At 40.9% G+C, this 7,483-nt stretch overlaps 1 long non-coding RNA gene across 1 annotated transcript; it reads left to right on the top strand.

Annotated features, from left to right (window-relative positions):
- The first annotated feature begins 1,247 nt into the window (after positions 1-1,247).
- On the top strand, positions 1,248-6,616 carry LOC121071261. The gene is made up of 3 exons (XR_005820487.1): positions 1,248-1,385; positions 5,657-5,818; positions 6,344-6,616. It is a non-coding gene; the product is annotated as an uncharacterized LOC121071261 (long non-coding RNA).
- The last annotated feature ends 867 nt before the right edge of the window (positions 6,617-7,483 follow it).

The raw sequence follows: 7,483 nt of genomic DNA, 5'->3' as shown, positions 1-7,483 counted from the left end.
CAAATCAAAGTCAGATCTGGTGTTAAATTTAGAAGGGGTTCCTTGCAGGGCTATATCAATCTGTCCTGTGTTACGGCTATCTATTTTGAGTTTATATACAGTGCCTGTGAGTAATATCTTTTATATGGTGAGTGTTACTATTACTGATTTCAATGGGATTGCATAGGTATGAATGTAATTGTACACAGTAAATCAGACAGAAGGATTCAAACTAACTGGTACAATCTTATTCATCAAGAGAGGTACAGTATTTCTTATGGAGGTCCTTTGTTAGGATGTAGAACCATGTGATATTGAACCTGAGGTGTTAGGTATAATGAGTTGGGGGTTCAAAATTGGATTCTAGCAACAAATTCACCCTTTTGTTTAGATACTTTACACTGCTTTTGGTTAGTTTGTTTTATGTTGACTTTGGGACCGGGAAATGTGCATTTTGTAATTACGGTAAATAATTGAAATTATTTTGGTATTTAAAACTAGCATCTTAAAATTATCACTGAAAGCATTTTACGTAAATTTGTATGTGCTGATTTATTATCATTATTGCTCCTTGCTGCTTCATAGATTGCCTAGCAATTTCAGAGAAAGAATTCCAAATTATATTGCAATCTATAGCCCAGCATCTGTGAAGTGAAAGAGGATCTGACTGATATATGACTGGTATATGGAAGTACATGCATGCTCATAGAGATTAATTTACTGTTGAAGAGCAGCCTCTTGTTATATATATATTAAAAAAAAAAGTGTATATTCAGAAGATTCTAAACTGTACCCAACTTTATTATTTACTGATACTGGAGAAGTAAGAGAAAATTATTATTCAATTATAAGGCACAGAAATTGAGAGATACAGACGTCTTGCAGTTTTGAAATCTGAATCATCTTGTTGCAAATCCAACAACCACTGCTCTTGGGTGTGTAGATGGGTGGAGTAGAGTGAGAAGGAAGAGAGGGAGCCCATCCTTTCAACATGGGGTGTTCTGTCACCCCATCTCACGTAACTATTCTTTGAGATGCTAGGACTTCTATGAGAGGTTCAGACTGTACAACTGCCTCTGCACAGTCTACCTGTTCTTCTAGAAGGTGATGTAGAAATACGTGAGACAGACTATTAGAGCTCCAGAGAACTGAACAGCTAAGTTCCTGCCTTTGTGTTTCTCACACAGTAATTCAAAGCTGAAAACTACCTTCTAGATTTCTCACCAAGTCTCTTCAAGACACGATGCTTTCTTTGTGCCTTCCAGGATGTGTTCACCACAGAGATAAAAGCTGAGATTGACTCTTCCACAAGGTTTCAATCGGAAAGAAGACCAGGAGCCAGTGAACCAGAATGAGGAGGAAGTCAGAAAACATGCCATTCAATTCATCTTGTAGCACAAAGGCAGGTAAGTGTTTGTGACTCAAAGCGCTCAGAGATCCTCGATGAGTCATTTCTCCACGTACGTGTTGAATTTTAGCATACTATATATTGTAAATAAATGGAGTAGACAGTGATTGAAAACCTTTGGGCTTGTCAGTAAGAAAATGCAACCGATTGGCTCCCCAGTTAAAACCTTCTGGCTGCTGCAGTTCCTCATTGCTCATTAAGACTCTGGATGCTGCATTTTGTTTCAACCTATGGTCTTGAGCAGTCACTGTTGCATATCTCACTTTGTGGGGAACAGATCTGCTTAAGCAAACACAACCTTGTTTTTGACAAGGTTAGGTGGTAAGAGGAGCTGTGTTGACATCTACCTGCACTTCTCAAAAACATTTGACTTAGTACCACATGACATTCCGATTAAAAAATTAGAACTATGCAAAATTAATGTAGCACATAATAAATAGATTAAAATTGGCTCATGAGTTTCAAAAAAAAAGGAATTGTAAATGAGGAATCATCATCCATAGAGGGTATTTCTAGCAGAGTTCCATGGGGATCTTTTCTAGCCTAATACAAATCTGTGGTATTATTAATGGTTCAAAAATGAGGAAATTGGTGCCGGTAAAATTTGCAGAGGATACATTACTACTAAGAGTAAATAGTGATAAAGTTGGATCAGTTTGACAGATCAATCTAGTTCATTAGGGAAGTGGGGCTTGTTTAACCAGCATAAATGTTAATGTAGCCAGATGCAAGGTCATGTGTTTGGGAACAAAGACGATAGTGCACACACACAGAGCAGGGTACTTGCTTCCAGGGAAACGGTGACCCTGAAAGGAGTTAGAAGTCAGCTAATTGGCTGAACATCTCAGTGTAATGCTGTGACTGAAAACTAATGCGATCCTCAAATGAATAAGCAGAAAATTATTGAATAGGAGCAGAAAGACAGAGACTATGGCTCTACATAGTGATGTGCTCTTACAGAGTCTTGACTGAGATCATTATGTGCATCCCTGAGCTGGAAGTTGAGCCTATCCTGTGGGAGGTGAAAACACTGCACAGCACAGCCCTCTGAATATGACATGCTGAAGTGAAGACACCAAAGGATGTTCTCTGCCACCCATAGATCTGTTTGAGTTGCAAGCTTTCTTGACACGGTATAAACTGTTTAAATGGTAGCATCCAAGTTGCTTCATGTTTTTGCTCTTATGTATCAGTCCCAGCTAGAGAGGAGCAAATAGAACTGCCCAGCACTGAATAGAATGCTGCTGAATTATGAAAGTGCTGAAATGTGACTTGATTCATATTCCAGAAACCTCAAGACCATGGCCTATTTCATGGAGTGGGGAAGATCAAAAAGTGGATGGGGAATAAAACCATGCATTGGCTAAATAATTCATCATATTACCTTGCTAATCAGCTACCTGTGGGGATAACAAATGTATTGAGAGCCTTTTTCCTGCTCAGTACTGGCTTTACTGGTCATTTAGATGCTAGCATTTTTATTGAGTTTACAAATTAGATATTGAAGAAAACACTACAGATAGTGGCAGAACTCAAATGTGTTTCTGTATTTCCTGAAGTCTGTACCCTACTCAGTGTTTTGGAACCATATCTGCAAAATTGAGAAAAGGACACTTTCTAAAGATATGGGATTCCTTCCTTCCCTCCTTCCCTTCTTCCTTCCCTCCTTTCCTCCTTCCTTCCTTCTCCCTCTCCTTTTCTTTCTTTTCTTCTCACACTAACTTTATCTTCTAAATTAAATAAGTGTCACTTTTAATTCTTTTTAAATATTTAAGTACCCTTAATTTGATGTTGTATGTTTAGATTTAGGGCAATGCTGTTGAAGCCTAACCCCATGTGGAGAGCTTGGCACTGAGATGCTTGTGTTATTATGTATTGCAGAGACCTGGAGAATTTCTTTCTCTCTTACTGAATAGAAGATTTTGAATAACCATAGCAACAGTAAAACCTGCTGTGAAACTTACAGCATGAAGTGTTGGAGATATCTACCTTTGGGGATCAAGGAGTTAGTGAAGGGTATTGCTTCTGTGTTGTTGTTCCCCCCTGTCCCATCACTCCCAGGTTAATACTGGAGAGATGAACATAAAAACAAGTGAACAGTTTCAGACAAATAGTTTGTACTGCAATTTTCTTCTGTTTTCTTTTTATCAGATTGCTCTTGCATTGGTTGTGGATTTTTTCTATGACTTATTTAAAAGAAATCAGTATGAAATATTTAATTTTTAATATTGGGTATTCAGAGCAAACTGCACAAATGCTTGAAGTAGTGTGTGTTTTGCAGGGAGCAAAATGGGACATACAGCTTATGTGGAATTATTTGCCTGGCTTAATTTGATCCCCTTTAGGGAGTTTCAGTGGGAATGTGATTGACCTGCTGAGGGGAAAAAAATCACATGTATGCTAAGGTTACCAAAGACCAGCTGGGCTAGATATTCTTTTAGCCTACAGCAAACACAAAATGTTTCAGAGTAGTTGAAATGTTCTTTTCTATGAGGTAAATTGAGCTGTGTTTCATTTGCCTTGAGCTGAGAGCCTGTATCTGAACAGCCACTGGGACTCAGGTGCTGTGTGGCAGCTTAAGTCTGAACTGACTCTGTGCCTAGGTCTTTAGATTCAACTCTCAGGACTTTTAAAATGGGAGCTGGACTGGGTACTAGAGTTGGAAAGTACCTTAGACATTTTATTATGGTTATTTTCTCTCCCCAGCCAGCCTGCTTCATTCACCCTCACAGGTGAGGGAAGAGAGCAAGTTTTGCATTATTCCACATTTGTGAATCCAGATTATGTCTGTTGTTAGCCTTACAGCTTTAGCAGAGTTTCTCAGGTGTAACATTTACATAACTGAATTCAGAAATTGTTTAGTTGGTTGTGTCCTTACAGAAATTTCTTCATTTTAAAATGTCTAATTCTGTATTCTGCACAGACTGAAGTCTTGGGGCACGTGCTGCCTGCCTACCCTCCAAACAGGCAGAAACATATATAGACAGATTCCTGTGGCAACATCCTACTTGCTGAGGTTTAGTGTTCTGCTAAGCATTTATATGCAGCCTCTGCTTGTGGCTCCACATGCCTTTGCTTGATTCAATCTATAGTCAGTATAAACTCAGGTCTGCTAACAATGCCCTGGCAGAAGTGCCAGAGTGGGTGCTGAGAAATGAAAATGCTTACTCATGATTATTGATATATTAGAAATATTCCCGCATTGTAGCAAGTACAGCTTGCATTCAGTTGTTGTAACATCTTCCTTTCTGCCTATATTCTGTGTAAAGGAAGCAAAGCACGTTACACCCCTGATGACAGACAGGTACTCGCTCCAATGGGCTGTTGGTCAACTGTTTCTGTAACTTCTTTCAAGCATCCCAGTAGCCAGTACAGATGGTTTTGGATGTGGGAAAGACTTGTATGCTATGAAATATGAAATGTTGGTGTACATGTGCAAAGTGGAAGGACATGATTGACAGGGTAAGAAGTAATGGGCATAAACTGAAACACAGAAATATCTTTCTGAACATCAGGAAACACTTCTTTGCCATGAGGGTGACTAGCAAAGTTGTCCAGAGAGGCTGTGGAGTCTCCCTCCTTGGAGATCTCCAAAAACCATCTGGACATGGTGCTGAGTAACCTTTTCTAGGTGGCCCTGCTTGAGCAGAACAGATGTTCAGGGTATCTCCCGAGGTCCTTTCCAACCTCAGCCAGTCTGTGATTCTCTGCTGATAAACCCGTCATGGCCTAGGGGCCAGTTGACTCATTTAGAAGAAAATCTAAGAGTTTGGCATGTGGTTCTTGTGCTTGGAAGTCCGCCATCACTGGTTGGAGGCAGGGACCAAAAAACAGTATTTGCAGTTGTATTTCAGCTTGCAAATATCTTTGCCTCTCTACATCTGTGCCCCAGGTATAGGAATATTTCCTTAACAGTGATGCTCTGAACTTCATCAGAGATCTGTGTGACGTGTTTGAAGATCTGCAGATTACAGGCACTATGGGAACGATTGGTCTGTATTATGCTTTGCCATGGGGTTTTCATGTTGGTGTAACTGGTGTGTGGGCATTCACTTAGAGACAGGAGGGTATTTCTTTTTTTGCTTGTGGCATCCATTTCCATACTAAAAAAATGTGCGTGTGACAGAGCTGAAAAGCTGCGTGTTCACAAAGCTATCAAAAATCCTTTTGCTGTGCTGAGAATTTTAAATGGAGTTGGATCTGCACAGTTCTTCCACAGATTTTAAAATGCTTATCTGTGCTTGTCTGTTTATGTGTTTATGCCCTTAGACTTCATCACCTAGTACTCACATGGCTCCAGGAAAAGAGGCTCGAAGCTCAGCACACCCCTTTCCTTGCAGGATTACTGTGGCTGGGAAGGTCGGTGAGGATTTCATCTGCCACCAGAGAGCACTGTAACTATACGCTCCAGCCAGCCGGCCCAATTTCCAGGTCAGGTTCTGCCTGATGCTGCCTGTTTCTTTCATCAGCTTTCCCTTAGAGCAAAAAGGTTCTTAAAGAAAACCCTGCATAGGACAGCCCTGTGCTTTTCCATGCTGCTTTATCTCCATCCTTTTATTCTGTGAGTCCACACAGACAGGGTTGAGTCAGCACCCGCCCAAGCACTAGGCAAGAAGGGACTCCACCTTGTCAAAGGGCAGCTGACCACGTGCACAGCCCCTTGTGTTAAGCTGGGTGTACAGCCTGAATGCATCTGCCTGCAGGCTGGAAAAAAAAAAAAAAAAAAAAGACACTGCTGTTATTCTGTTGTCTACTATCCCTTGCTATCCCTTGCTGTTGCTCAAACACAAGAAGAAAGGGCAATGTAGCAGCTACCCTAAAGCAGGGAGTTCACTTTGCTCCCTCTCCTCTTCTACAAAATGTTTGTCTGTTTGTTATTCAAAACAACCTTGTTTAAACTTAAAACAAATGTTCTCTATTTGTCATTAACTTGAAATCCTATTACTTCTGTTTCAGACCTGAAGGACTTGAGTGTTTTTTCTACTTTCATTCCCACACAAATATAGCTTCACTTACATCCTTCTAACAGCACGGCTGCAGCAAAGCTACCAATGCTTTCAGTCCTGACGTATCTAAGGAGCACAGCACTGCTGGCCTTCTGTGATCATTCATGTGGTTTGTGTGCATTTTGCCTGACTGAAACCATTGTACCATGCAGGCCTAATGATTACTTTGAAATTGGGCATCTCCCTTTTTAGGGATGGCAGAGACCTTTGTAGATGGTACCTGGCCCTGAAATAACATATCTGCAGATGTGGAGACAGCCTTTAGGTATTTCCTTCTTGAAAGGCTACAACACCAACAGATATTAATCCTTGGTTTTGTGCATAATAGTTGTGGGCTATTCATCACTGGATGAAAGGAGATCCCAGAAACACTACACCAGAATGTTGTTGTTCTCTGTGCAATTTTTTGACTATTTCTCATTGTTACAGGCAGTGTCAGGGGGCTTCCTCCATCTCCTCAGTAGCAGGGTAGCAAGGGACTGGGGTATAAGGATTCCTTGGTTCTCATCCCTAGGTTTAAAGTGTACATGGGAATAAGGCAGAGGGGTGAGCTGGCTCATTATATCCTCCTTTTTCTGTAGTAACTCAAGTGCTGTGTCTGAGCAATGCTGGCTCAGCTTTTCAAAGCAGTGACCTTCTGCCCTGTGGAGATGAGCTGTTGTCAGAGCTATTGTTTTAGAGTCAGTACACATTCAGGCAGCATCTCTAATAGCTTGGGTACAGTAACACCACAGTAGGGGATGCAGCTCATATGGATGGAAACAGGCATTATGTAGTGTCCTTCAGGTTGCAGAAGGTAGAAGTGATCATTTATGTGACATCTTGACACCCCAATGCCTGAGCATATGCTGCTCATTCAGTAATACATGGGTTAAAATAGACAGCATATGCTGGGATAAAAGTCACATCCTGGGTCAAATGGGAGAGAATTTTCCCTTAAATTCAAGTCCTGAGAGTTGAGACAGCATCCCTGTTTCCTACAGCCGTCTCTTTCATGTAACTCTAGGCCCAAATCCTGCTTAATTTATAGGCTCTGACAAGATCTTTGAGCAAGAATGATAGCATGGTTGCAGAGCACAGGCTACCGTTT

Source organism: Cygnus olor, chromosome 5 (assembly GCF_009769625.2).
Source record: "Cygnus olor isolate bCygOlo1 chromosome 5, bCygOlo1.pri.v2, whole genome shotgun sequence".
In the NCBI taxonomy this organism is placed as follows: domain Eukaryota; kingdom Metazoa; phylum Chordata; class Aves; order Anseriformes; family Anatidae; genus Cygnus; species Cygnus olor.
This window is presented reverse-complemented; position numbering and strand designations above follow the sequence as displayed.